The sequence below is a fragment of the Hyperolius riggenbachi genome, chromosome 7, assembly GCF_040937935.1.
Source record: "Hyperolius riggenbachi isolate aHypRig1 chromosome 7, aHypRig1.pri, whole genome shotgun sequence".
In the NCBI taxonomy this organism is placed as follows: Eukaryota; Metazoa; Chordata; class Amphibia; order Anura; family Hyperoliidae; genus Hyperolius; species Hyperolius riggenbachi.
In genome coordinates, this window is record NC_090652.1 from 227,053,131 (window position 1) to 227,067,636 (window position 14,506).

A 14,506-nucleotide genomic window follows, 5' to 3' on the forward strand; every position below is an offset into this window, starting at 1 on the left:
AGGCCAATGTATTTACCGCATTTACATGTATACTTTTTTCCATTGAAATTTCCTTTGAACCTTTAAAATCGATTATCTCAAAAACTAGATGTTTTTTTTTTTGTTTTGTTTTTTTAAATCCACTTGTTCCCACTGTTCTACTTAAAGTGAACCTCCGGACTAAACATCTACTCAGCAGAACTGAAAAGGCATGGTGTTTCTTTAACAGTTTCACAGCATCAGACCTTTGTTTTTCTTACCAAAACATCATTTTTAGCTGCTTTTTTAGCTAAGCTCCACCCATCAAAGAAAACTGCCTGGACTTTTTTTTCCCTGATGCTGTGCAAAGCATGATGGGATTTCCTATGTTGTTATTCATGTTGCTTAGCAACTGGGAGGGGTGATCAGCACACAGGAAAGTTGGAACTGTGTCTCATGCTCCCTGTCACCTCCTTTCAACCAAAAAGATGCCTGTTTTTTTTCAAACAGGGTGGGTAAGAGATTATATTACCTATCTATTTTAATTAACATAACTAATGTAATGTAATGACAGTATGTTTGTTTAGGCTGAAGTTCCTCTTTAACATATCCTGCAAATCTGGTGTTTAAATCATGTAAGGGGGCTTTGCTATTAACCACTAAAGTTGGCGGCTTTTCAGCTTATAATCACGGATATATTTTCCATGATCACGGCCAGTATACGCAAAATAACGGACGCATCTGTGATTGAATTCTGTGATCAATTCCCGATCACGGATTCCGATCATGAGGTCGAATAGTGAAAAAAATGCTCGTGAATCACAGCTATGCCGTGATCATGGATTGTATCCGAGCAACAATATTCCTTGTAGTAGTAAATACCCCTTTCAATATTTCCATCACCCAAACCAAAGGTAAGAAATTGCTATTCTCCATCACTTGATAGACAAACAGTCTTGAGACAGTGAAAGTTTTTCTTCCCTAAAAAAAACAGAATAGTCTAAATATAATTATAGCAGATCTTGCAGAGACCACAGGACACAGGAAATAAATGACCCCTTTAGATAGACACAGCTGTCTACCTTCAGTATCAGCCAAATTCTTTAGAAGATGTGGCTTTGTGAAACTTTTGATCACACAGTGAGAGAAATCCTGTGTATCTGGAAGTGAGCTGCATAACATGATATAGATTTACATTTTATTTAAAACATGCATTTATATTCATCATTACAAAGAAATAAGGAGTCCTCACTGCTAAAGGCACATACAGTACAAATTTAACTCGTTTAGGCAGTCAGTATCCATTAATGTTAGACCCATCTGCAAATACCAACCATTGTTTCACCAAATGGAGACATGTGGCCAACACACACTGACATTATCTGAAAGAGTGTAATAGAATTCCATATCCTATGAGTTTTCTTTTCCAAGGAGATATTTTTAAACCTTACCAATAAATCTTTACAGCTCCCACCATGCAAGAAAATACTCAAAATAAGTTTGGTATTACTTTTTACCTACTTTTTTTTTACTTTTTAGTACATTTTAATTGCTAAGTGCTGAAAATTTATTTTTTAGGTAAGATGAAAAAATATCTCCTGGGAGAAAAAAATGGAGAAAAAGTCAATTGACTAAGGGCAAGTGGCCGTTATTCAATTCATGTTTTCTTCTATGTTTTCTCCCATTTTCACACCTTATCAATAAAATGTATTTTAAAGGAATAGCAGAAGTGAACCGACTGCCCATATGAATCTGTAAAAGGTATTGGAAGGAGCGGATTGTCAGCGCGCAACAACCGCCAGCAAAAATCCCAATAGCCGACAAAGGTGACGTCACCGAAAGCAGAGCACGCGAGAAGCCGAGAGACTGATTATACGGCGGGCGCACTCCCATAATCTCTATGCGGAAGTGGCGTATGCCGCATGAAAACGCTGATCCGGCAAGCGGCGGGCACAGAAGACAGTTCTGGGGACACGGAGCCTGGTGAGATCCAGACAGGGACAGGAAAAGCTGGCCAGGACCCGAAAAGGACTTCAATAGAGTGACATATGCAGCATAAGGAGGCACGTGAGTGTATCAATATTGCCGTTTTGAAGGAACTATATACAGTGGAACCTATCCCTGAATTGGAAAAACTGACAAGGGAAATCTGCATACTTAGCAGAGCTGTGTGAAGCAAAAGGAATAAACAGACAGCCCCTTGAACACAAATCCCCTTAAAGATAATTTTGAATCTTTTATAGTAGTGATAGGTGGTAGATAGTGTAAGTGGAGAGGCCTCTCTGGAGTATGATTGGTTAATGAGAGTGTGTGGAGAGTGATTCAAAATCTTTTATATATTTTAATAAAGTGATATACAATTTAGCGCGTATTGGTGTTATACATAAATCTGATATTCTTCAATGAGGGTTTAGGGATTCCCTCCACGAAATACGCAGCTTATCATTGAGGGAAGTGTAATTCCAGCGCCAGACGGTGTTATTTCACGTATTTTAAAGGACACCTGTACTCAGAGGGATAGGATGCTGCCATATTTATTATTTCCTTTAAAACAATACTAGTTGCCTGGCTGTCCTGCTGATCCTCTGCCTCTAATACTTTTAGCCATAGACTCTGAACAAGCTGGCAGATCAGTAGTTTCTGACTGAAGTTCAACTTAAAGCGGTTTAAAACCCAGACATAATATTCAGTAAAATCATGTTTTCCTACTTTTTATATGTCATACAGTTATCATATTTGCATTTGTGCATAAGAATTAGTATTCATTTATAAGTTATAGCTTCCCAAAAGTACAGTTTTTTGCTTTGTGAGCTGACTTTGCATTTTATTAATAACTGCTTTTATTCATTCATTCATTCATTCATTCATTCATTCAGGCAGACAAGCTTTGACTCACTCTCTGTGTCCGGGAGCTCCTGCACAGTCAAAAAATTTGTCACATTCCACACTTGATACATTTAAGTAAACACAAGATTACATTGTTTAATTTTCGGATGCGGTGTTTAACCCTTTGAATGATGTTCTAAAAAAAAAAAAAAATGCTGGTTGTATATAATATGCTGTGAATAATCTATTAGAGCAAAGAAGAAATTTTGGGTTATATTCCGCTTTAATCTAGTCAGACTTCAATAGCAAGCTACTGTACATGCTTGTTTCAGGGCATACCTATAAAAATGTTGCAGGAAAAAAATAGCACTGGAGACTGTTGGTAGTAGAACATCAGTAAAATTACCAATATTCTACGAATTAATTACGATAATAAAATATCAGTGATCTTTACCGATATTCTACTATGACCTTACCTAACACTACTCTAGCATTATACATTACTTGATCTCGGCGATCACATCTCCTCCACTTCTTGGTTTGCAAGTGCTGAGCAGCCAGTCAATCACCATGTGGGTACTGAAGCCGCATGGTGATTGGCTGGCTACACAGCAAGCACCTGCAAAATAACCAGGAAGTGAAGGAGATGCAATCTCCAGGAGAAGGCAATGTATAATGCTTCCACCCCTGTATACTCTCACGCTGAATCCTCCCTCCTCCTATGCCTAGCCCTAAGACATCACTTGGTGCTACTTAACCTTAACACCTCCCCCCCCCCCCCCCCCACACACACACACACCATTGCTTATCCTTAACCAATCCCCAGGTGCCAAGCCCTTAAAGAGAGTCTGAAGCGAAAAATAATTGCTAAATTTACCTTAGCGCTTCCTGGAAGTGGCAGAGCTCTCTGCTGTAGCTCTGCCTTACCTGCCATCAATCACCACGCATCGCCGCCTCTCCCCACCCCTCTCCGCCCCTCTCACTCTTCCTTCACAGAGAGGGGCGGGAGAGGAAGCGATCCATGCGGCGATTGACAGCAGGAAAGGCGGAGCTACAGCGAATAGCTCAGCCTCTCAGGGCAGCACAATCCACGACCAAGTTGGTCGTGGATGTTTGCCCGGGGATTTGGGGGTCTGCAGCCCTCATTTTTCGGCGGGGATGCAGCGATTTAGCGCCGGTGAGACTTCTGAAGCATATGCTAAGGTAAATATAGCAAAACAAATTAGCTTCAGAGTCTCATTAACCAACACCCCAAAACCTAACTAATCCTGTGCTTAAAGAGAAACTCCAACCAAGAATTGAACTTTATCCCAATCAGTAGCTGATACCTCCTTTTACATGAGAAATAGAATGATTTTCACAAACAGACCATCAGGGGGCGCTGTGTGACTGATTTTGTGCTGAAACCACTCCCACTAGAGGCTCTGAATACCGCGGTACTCCTGGCAAACTGCCACAATGTAACAATGTTCACAGACAGGAAATAGCTGTTTAGAGCTGTCTAACAGCCAAAACAGCTAGAAACAGCTACATAACATGCCCACAGTAACAATGTCACCATGTAATACATGTCAGAATGTGAATCTGGGAGAGGAAAGATTTTACAATGGAATAACACTGACTAAATCATTTATACATAATTATGGTAAAAAATGAAGCACTTTTTTTACTACATTATTTTCACTGGAGTTCCTCTTTAAGCTTAAATTCCCTCCCCCACCCCCCTTTCCTTTTGCCTAGCTTTAACCCCTAAACTACCTAGCTGCCACCATAGGCAGCAATAGTAAAAGCTGCGATTGGCAGCAGTGAACAGTAATTATGGAGCTTGATAAATAGTGGCTTCCAGGCACATGCTTTTTTTTTGTGGGCCATTATTACTGATTATTGCCGCTAATCGCAGTTTTTACTTTTGCCACCTATAGCAGTGCAATTTTTAGCTGCACTCGTCCTGCTACATTTTTACTTGATTCAGTTTCAGGTGTGTGGTCCACATAGTATTGCAACCAAAGAGATCAGCAAGAGTGCCAGGCAACTGCAATGGTTCATAAGGAACTAAATATGTCAGCCTCAATATACCTCTCAGCTCAGTTGTCCTTTAAGCCACCAGCAAGCAAGAAAATATTCAGAACAATTTTAACAATACTTTTTGGTACTTTTTTAATTGCATTGTTAAAGTTATTTTAAACAGAAGATGAAAATTATCTCCTAGAAAATAACTAAGGAGAAAAGGTGAGTTAATACGCTCCCCTTGGTTGCTTTGCTGTGGTTGGTGAACCATGGAGAATACTGGGGAAATGTAAATAATCCAGCAAACCTGGACAGCCTATTTTTTTTAGATGTTCTGCTGTTGGATGGTAAGAGTTTGAAGCTGTTGCTTGGGTCATACAAGAACATAGTGAGGTTGTTGGACTGTTCATAAACTGGAGGAACTTTCTTTAGTCTTGAAGTAACTCTTCAGCAATTTGAAAAAGTTTAAGGAGTTCCTGCATGGAGCATGCTCTGGATTGTACCTCCTTTTTAGGCTCCCAATTTCTATAATCATGCAACTGCGAGTATGTTGGGGTTCCCCTTTCAAGTGCAGCAGTGCCCATTCCGCGTAGCCCTCTCCTCCATGTGTACTTAGTATCCATGTACTGCAGCCCCTTTCTTTCATGTACAGCTGCCTTGGGCATCAGGTTCACTTTTTAATGTGTTGTTCTCCATTTTCAGCCTTCTCTTTCATATGGAAGAACAACTATTACAGGTCCAGGTGCCATCTGGGGCTGCAGCCACTTAAGTCCTGGGCCGTTGTGGCCTTTCCAGAAATCTGTCCCTGCCTCTACCACACTGCTTTTTGGAAAGGGCAAGGGAGCAGACCACATGGCTCCCTCCTATGCCACATAGACTTTGAGAGGAGGAGTGGCCAAAACTACCAGGCTCTCTTCCCTGCCACACAGCACTCTTGGAGGTAGAAGGGAACAGACTGCCGGGCTCTCTCTGATTACACAATACCTATGAGAACTGGAGAGGCCAAGACTGCTAGGCTCCCTCCTCTGCAACACAGGCCTTTGGAAGAGGAAAGGTGCTAGGCTGTCAGGCTATTGGACAGGGCAGGATCTTGCTAGTCCATGTTGAAGAGAAGAATATTTGTATATATCACATAACATCTGATTCCAAAGAGACAGAAAATGGTGTATATAGCTCTAGGAATGGTCTGGACGGTATGCAGGATGTTGGTAAACATTTACAAATATCAGGAACTGGGCACTAAAGCAGACCTCAAGTTATAAAAGTTACTAAACTAACTCAAATCAAACCCGTCAGGATTATCACAGTTTGTAAACTGACATTGCTGTTTAAATACATCTACAACAAGGTGTCTTCAAGTCCCCAAGTTATTTTCCAGATGCTTCCCTGATTTTTTTCTGGAATCCATGTGCTTAACAGAAGTTCTGTCTTCTGGTTAGGTATTCTTCCCTGCCCCTTCTTGATGTCCAAATTAATTAAATCATTCTTATTTGTAATAACGTGTTCTCGTTAGTCTCTGATTGGCAGGAAGGGATGGGGCAGAATGCCTGATAAGAAGCTAACATTTCTGTTTGGTATATACACTAGTCTAGATTTGGGGGGTGTTAGGAAATAACCATGAAAGTTTGGAGTATAGCAAAAGGTAGTTGCAAATATCTTGTGGTATCTGTTATGAAACAACTGCCATTTTACATAAGTGTATCCTGACATGGTTTTAAGCAGGGTCGGATTTACTATAAGGCACTGTAGGCACGTGCCTACAGGTGCCTGAGGTGGGAAGGCGGCTCACTACCCTCCCTGAGTGCTTCCCTCCCTCCTTCCGATGCAGAGTCCTGATGAGAGTGTAAATGAAAGGTCACACACCCTGCTCTCTGCATTCCACTGACCAGATCTCCTTTCAGTCAGGGGCACCTCTAGCTACTTAATACTGAGGTTCCTCTAGCTACCTAATACTTGGGGCACCTCTAACTACTTAGTATTGAGGGTACTTCTTCTGGCTGCCCAATACTAAGGGACACCTGTAGCTACCTATGATGAGCAAGGGAAGTAAGGGAGAAGTGACAGCTGGGCCAGCGGCACACTTGCGGAGTTCGGTGGGGGTTTGCAGGTTCATGAAGGGCAAAATCTAGGGTGCCAGGACATCTGTGCCTATGCTCCTGTGATGTAAATCCTGGCCTAGTTCTAAGGCTTATAATTTGCAGTCAGTAATAGCTAGCACAGCAGATTTCCAAAAACCTAGGCAACAAGACTTCCCCCTCTGCAGGATGCTTTGAAAATACAAGAAATACCAACTTGAGAAGGGTGGATTTGCCTAGTCATCAGGTACCTCCTAGACTACAGAGAATTAGTTATGGGGGAAAGGAGGGGGAAGCTCAGGGGTGGCCCTACCATGAAGAAGACTGAATCACATGATTCAGGGCAGCAGACTGTAGGGGGCAGCATTAGCTCTACACTCTATTTCAGTCTATCCCTCTGCTCTGCTGCTTCTGCCTAACTCAGGGAGCACAGAGCTTGCCTGCTGTTAGTCTGCATCTGCAGGAACGCTCCTTACTTAAATATGCACTGCTCTTTGACAGCCCCGCCTCCTCTCCATGTGCCTATCTGCCCTCTGGTTTCCCTGGTTATGCTGCGGTTTATTGCTGTACATGTATGACTGAGTGACTGAGGAAAGCATGGCGTGTGTTTGTGTGTGTGTATGTGCGCGCACATGCTGCTCCAGCCACCCACCTACACATCCGCTCTCAGCTGACCACCAGCGCCCATTCACTCGCCTATCAACACCCAGCATAAAACAAGTAAAAAGCTGGGGCAAACTCAGGATTCTCGGTGGGGGGGGGGGGGGGGATATTCAGCCAGCAATGGCTGGCCAAAGCCCACCTGTGTGTCAGGCACCTTAAACAATGGACAGGGGGATTATTTTCTAGGATATATATATATATATCAATAATTTGCATTGAAATAAAATAAATCTGACTGGCTGTGGCTCCACCCCTTTTTTGAATTTGAACCCCAATCACCCACTGGCCAACTGTACCAGGTAGAGGTGATTAATATTGCAAGAGGCTTGTGCCATTAACAGTGCAAGAATGGCAGCAATTAAATATTCCCCCTTGAAAATCAATAGGTGGATTTTGATTGGCTTTTATAGGCTCCACTCACCCTTCTGAATATTAATCCCAGTCACCCAGTGACCAACTGTGCAAAGTTTGAGAAACCTACTTTTAACAGTGTAATAATGGCTGCAGTTTACATTGTCCCAATGAAATTTGTATTTTTCTCCACCAACTGATGTCCCGACATTGCTCGGGTATGTATTTGGCTGGTGTTGGCTCCGCCCACTTTTTCTAACCCTAACACACAATTACTCAATGACCAAGTTTGTGAGCTTTGCGGTCTTTGGCATCAATAATTTTCATTGAGATGAAACAAATCTGATTGACTGTTTGTTGCTCAACTCCTTTTTCTGAATTTGAACCCCAGTCACCCAATGACCAACTGTACCAGGATTAAGGCTTGTGCCATTAACAGTGCAAGAATGGCAGCAATTACACATTCCCCTCAAAAATCAATAGGTGAATTTTGATGGGCTTTTGTAGGCTCCACCCACTTTTCTGAATATTAATCCCAGTCACCCAGTAACCAATTATGCAAAGTTTGACAGCCCTACCATTAACAGTTTAATAATGGCTGCAGTTTACAGTTTATCAGTGAAATTTGTACTTGTCTCTGCCCACTGATGACCCGTCATTGCCCGCTTATATATTTGGCTGGTGTTGGCTGTGCCCACTTTTCCTAACCCTAACACACAATTACTCAATAACTCGACCAAGTTTGTGAGCTTTACGGTCTTTGGCATCAATAACTTGCATTAAAATGAAGCAAATCAGATTGGCTTCTGTAGGCTCCATCCACTTTTCTGAATATTAATCCCAGTCATCCAGTATTCAACTGTGCAAAGTTTGAGAAACCTACCATTAACAGTGTGAGAATGGCTGCTGTTTACATTTTCCCAGTGAAATTTGTATTTTGTCTCCACCCTCTGATGACCCAGTTGTTGCCTGGCTATGTATCTGGCTGGTGTTGGCTGCGCCCACTTTTCCTAACCCTAACACACAATTAATCAATTACTCAATTACCAAGTTTGTGAGCTTTGCGGTGTTTGGCATCAATAATTTGCATTGGAATGAAACCCCCTTTCTCAATTTGAACCTTAGTCACCCAATGACCAACTGTACCAGGTTTGAGGCTTGTGCCATTAACAGTGCAGGAATGGCAGCAATGTAAATATTCCCCTTGAAAATCAATAGGTGTATGTGATGATTTGCTCAGCTGCCTGTGCAGGCAGGCAGCTTTTTGACCATTGTGTAGGTTTGCATGCTGCAGGACTCTGGAAAGAAGAGCTTTTGTCAGTTTTGCAGCTTGTGCTTGCAGAGGAATTTGCATACGTTGCGATTGCGTTCTGCGCTTCGTGCAATTCCTGTCTGGCATTTGTGGAGGTACAGAGGATTGGTTCCTCTGCACTCCCCAGCCCCATCTGCCGACAGGAATTTCCCTCTACGGGTGCGTAGCACCTTTTGCTGGGTGCCTGCAATTATACGCTTGTGGAGGATTTCCGCCGTATCAGCGCACGCGTTGTGCGCTGCTCACGGAGAAAGTTCCACAACCGTTACAATGTATTTTGATTGGCTTTTATAGGCTCCTCACACTTTTCTGAATATTAATCCTAGTCACCCAGCGACCAACTGTGCAAAGTTTGAGAACCCTACCATTAGCAGTGTAAGAATGGCTGCAGTTTACGTTTTCCCAGTTAAATTTGTATTTGTCTCCGCCCACTTTTTGGTTATGGGAATAAAAAGTATCCTATACTTTATTCCAGGTAATGTACCATGTGTGTGCCAAATTTCATTCAAATCCGTTCAGCCATTTTTGCGTGATCGAGTAACAAACATCCAAACATCCGAACTTTCCCATTTATAATATTAGTAGGATATATACCAGGTTATGAGCACCACAAACCAAATTATATGCAATACTATGCAAAGCATGCACGCAGCACTGGAGATCCCCAGTCTCCATAAGAAATATATAAATACAGAGGGGCGGCAGCACACAACAGGAAAGCAGTGACAAGGCCTCTTGGTTATGCTTTAACACGTTTAAGCTCACCAACTGCGCCAAATATATATATATATACACATACATATATAGGTCTTGTCCAAGGTCTCCTACTGAATAGGTGCTGGCATACTGAACAGGGAGAGCTGAGATTGGAACCCTGGACTCCTGTGTCAGAGACAGAGCTATTAACCAGTACACTATCTAGCCATATAATGAACCATTGGTCTTGTCTCTTCTGCTTTTCGAGGTGCTTGGCTTTCAACTCCTCTGGTGTAAAACCAACTTTGTATCATGCCTTACAAGCTAAAGGGGTTCCAGTTATTTCTCTATTATCCCTGCAAGGCTAGAGCCATGCACCCCTATCTCTGCCCAGCTGAGTAAAGAGTCCACCACAGCTCAGTGACAGACAGTAAGAACTGTGTTTGAGTGTAATCTTGTGTAGGCCTAATCGAGCCCCAGTAAAAATGTGTATTGTGTTAGCCAGTAAGGGGCTACACATGAATGCTCAACTGTCCTCCCCAGTATAATAAAAAGTTAACAGCAGATTGGCACATACAGTAAGTGCTTTTTGTCATTTAAAGATAAAATGATAGATGTGTCAATGAAAGAAAGGGATACTCTGAAATAATAATAGTTCTTTGAACTGATGCTTCAACAACAGTACGTATGCATTATTAGACTCAAGTATAAAACAGAGTGATAGTTTAATTGATAGATAATGATAGTGAAATATACTGTACAAGCACATTTATTGCTGAATGCATTATACCTGATCAGACAGTTTACTGCTGTCCACAAAATCATTCAAAACGTTTCCTTCTGTGATCAGCTTTGTTCTTAATTGTCTCCAGGATGCTATTTTGCTGTAACTTCGCTTACCATTAAAAAGACTAGAACTGAGACCCAGCTCAGCTCATGCCTCTTCAGTGGAAGCTGATGGGAGATGGTAAACTGTATGATATACTGAAACCATCTGCAATAGCTGAAGCATGAAAGAGAGGGACGTGTGGATGGTGACTTGGGGGGTATTAGTAAGTGAAACCATATGATGATCATCAGTTGTGAGGTAATTGACAAGTACAAGACATGTAAAAGTAATGTATGCTTTATCTGCTTGTTCTGAGTAGGGATGATTGGAAAGAGCAAATTCCGTTCCGCCATTGACGCCATTGAACTGAATTTTCAGCTTAAAACCATCAACGGATACCGGCAGAATTTCACAGGCAATTTCGGAATTCCGCCGGATTGACAAAGCAATTCCGTTCCGACCAAACGGAACGGAATGACCAATTTTCGCGCAAAATTGTCGAAAAATACAATTCCGCGAAAGCGGTGACCATCCCTACGAGAGAGAGAGAGAGAGAGAGAGAGAGAGAGAGAGAGAGAGAGAGAGAGAGAGAGAGAGAAGAGAGAGAGAGAGAGAGAGAGAGAGAGAGAGAGAGAGAGAGAGAGAGAGAGAGAGAGAGAGAGAGAGAGAGAGAGAGAGAGAGAGAGAGAGAGAGAGAGAGATGAATCTGCATGGCTATCTGGGGTTCTCTTCGACAACTGTTGAACACAAAAGGCAAGGCTATGCCTGGGTGGGCTTGAAACCACCAACTTTTCAGTTAACAGCCAAACGCGCTAACCAATTGTGCCACAGAGACTGGTACCACAATGACTGTGCACGCAGTTGCTGTTGAATGATTTTATGGGGATGTGTGTGTGTGTCTTTTGGAGGGAGGAAGTAAGTCTGCTCCAAGAAGTTTCAGCATGTAGTGTTGGTGGTATAATGGTTAGGATAGCAGCCTACCAAGTTGTAGGCCTGGGTTCGATTCCTAGCCAATGTATGTGAGTTGGCTTTTGACATCCTACAAATCCCTAAGCAAGGTAATTTTTCTCTTGGATATATCACAATGGTACATGCTAGGGTGGCTTCAGCATGTGCATTGTAGTGTGTTGTGTTGGTGGTATAATGGTTAGAATAGCAGCCTACAGAGCGGTAGGCCTGGGTTTGATCCCTGGCCAATGTATGTGAGTTGGCTTTTGACATCCTACAAATCTCTAAGAAAGCTCATTTTTCTCTTGGATATATCATAATGGTACAATATGGGGGGGGGGGGGGGGCTAAGGAGGAAGCATGACATTTTGGATGCCTGCTAATGTAAAATATCGACTATTGGGTGCCAGAAGTAGAAGTTTAGGCTCCCGATAAATAGCCGGCGCCGGGCCCGTCCAACTGAAGTTTTTTTGTTTTGAGAATTATCAACTTGGAAATTATCATTTCGGAAATCATTTGGAGAATTATAATTTTGTAAATTATTGTTCTATGTATTTTTTTATATGTATAATTTTATTAATTAACGTTATTTGCGGTTGAGGAATGGGTTTTAAGGTTAGGCATCAGAAAAGGGGGGTCTTAGGGTTAGGTGTCAGGAAGGGAGGTTTTAGGGTTACCAGGGGGGGTCTTAGGGTTATGCCTTAGGAAGGGGGGGTTTAGGGTTAGGTGTCAGGAAGGGGGGTCTTAGGGTTATGAGTTAGGAAGGGGGGGTGTTAAGGTTAGGCACCAGGAAGGGGGGTATTATGATTAGGCATCATGAAGGGGGGGTTTAGGATTAGGCATTAGGAATGGGGGTTTTAGGGTTAGGTATTAGGAAAGGGGGTTTTAAGTTCAGGCATTGGTAAAGGGAGGGTCCTATGTGGGAGTAGGGCTAGGTTTAGCTGTAGTAAAATATCGGTGATATATACCAGTGTTTGTCGTGTTCATTTGGCACCCAATTTACAATGATATTTATCTTTTACACTGATTTTAACTTCACCCCGGGCCCTTATAATACCGTTATTTTACCATATTTATTAGACTAACAGAGATATTCATTATAAAAAAAACAAAAAAAAACAAACATTGTTATATAGGCTATTTTGCAATTTTTGCTTCACCCTTTGCCCTTTTTAATACCGTTAATTTACCATATTTATTATTCTAATGGAGATAAAGATGAAGAAATTATTAAAAAAAAACATTGCTATAAACAATATTTTGAAATTTCGGGTTCACCTTACACCCTTTTTTCCCTCACACTCTTATTTAATGCACTAAGGGGACCCACCTTTGAATATGCAGAGCAGCATAGTGGAGTATACTGGTACATGCTCCAGCAGCAGGCACTCTTACCTCCTCTCCACAGCAGCTGTTCAAACTGTATACTAGCAGCACTTGGGGGGATTTTTATACTGGTCGGGTAGTGGACTTATACACCCACAGTTTCTGTGTTGATCGGGAGAAGGTGGGGGAGGGGGCGAGTTGTGTAAGCCTCACCTATTCTTGGGGATGGGTAATGGTTACAGCAATTGTTATGAGGTTGGTGATGGTGACAGTTGCCACACTTGTTGGTGGAGGAGTGTGTTTTGATAGTGTAACTCTTTCTGCCAAGAACCTCTTGATTCAGCCCCTCTCCTATCGTGTCCCCACCCCCTCTCTTTAGATTAGGCCCTTGTACCTTGTGCATCATACTTGATTGTGCACTCTACCTACATAATAACGTGAGCTTGTATTATTGGGACTACCACTCCAGTGTATGATCAGGCATTGTGTATCTTATTGCTCATCACCAGTGTTGTACTGTCTGTCAGCTACACATTATCATTGTCTGTAACCTTATGTATTGCACAGCACTGCGTAATATGTTGCCGCTACATAAATCCAAATAATATTAATAGTAATGGCAACACTTGTTGTGACGATTGGCTACATTTACTAGGGTGTTAAATGGGGGGGGGGGGGGTTAAGGTGATTACCATGGGGAGTGAGGTGGAGGGTGTAAAAGTTTGGCAGGGGCCCTTATGAAATGTTCACTGGCCTCATAATCTGTAGTAATGCCTCTGGCTCTGCCATGCCACATGGGCAGATTTTCACTCCAAGAAACCTACAATCAGTACAGATGTCTAATAATAGTTCAACACTCATTTATATCTGTATAGTGGAGAAATTTGTAATGAAAGAACAAATCAAAACTCTTATGCATCCCCCACTGATTACTGTATGAGTCAGAATATGTGCACACTCTATTCCAGGGTATCTGCAGAGCAGAAGCCAGGGCAGGGGAGTCACTGACAGTGAGGTTTATGCACTTTATACAGGCTTTTGTACTGAGATAGATGTGTGAGCTGGATAGTTACAGGATAGCTAAGGAGCTATGGGCCCGGTATAAGTTTTGCATGGGGCCCTCCAAGCACTTTATACATTACAATTGATACGGCGCACCAAAATCTGCAAAAGACAACAACAGTGTCAGAGGTGCAAGTTGGGGGTGGGAAACAGTTTGTTAATGATTACTACTATATAAAGCATCTATAGTAGAAGTGATTATTACCAACATAGGGCCAATAGAGAGCTAATATTGTGCTTGAGAGAGGGCCCCAATGCGGTCGCTAACTCTGCAACCCCTATTGCTACACCACGGTACAGGAGTCTCTGCAGTGGGGTTTGTGCAATGATGAAAAAATAACAGAAACTAGGCTATAATAATTACACGCACAAGACGTCTTGGCCCAGTGACTGTTATTCTATTGAAGTTTATCTGCAGTCAGAGCAATAGTATGGGATTGCTTTCTACGTGGC

General features: G+C 42.2%; 1 long non-coding RNA gene across 1 annotated transcript in view; it reads left to right on the plus strand.

Annotated features, from left to right (window-relative positions):
* The first annotated feature begins 384 nt into the window (after positions 1-384).
* Positions 385-14,506, plus strand: part of LOC137525786 (uncharacterized) — a 44,973-nt gene continuing 30,851 nt past the window's right edge. Inside the window, exons 1-2 of the long non-coding RNA XR_011023013.1 lie at positions 385-469; positions 1,677-2,025. This is a non-coding gene — a long non-coding RNA (uncharacterized lncRNA). The remainder of the gene's footprint in view (positions 470-1,676; positions 2,026-14,506) is intronic.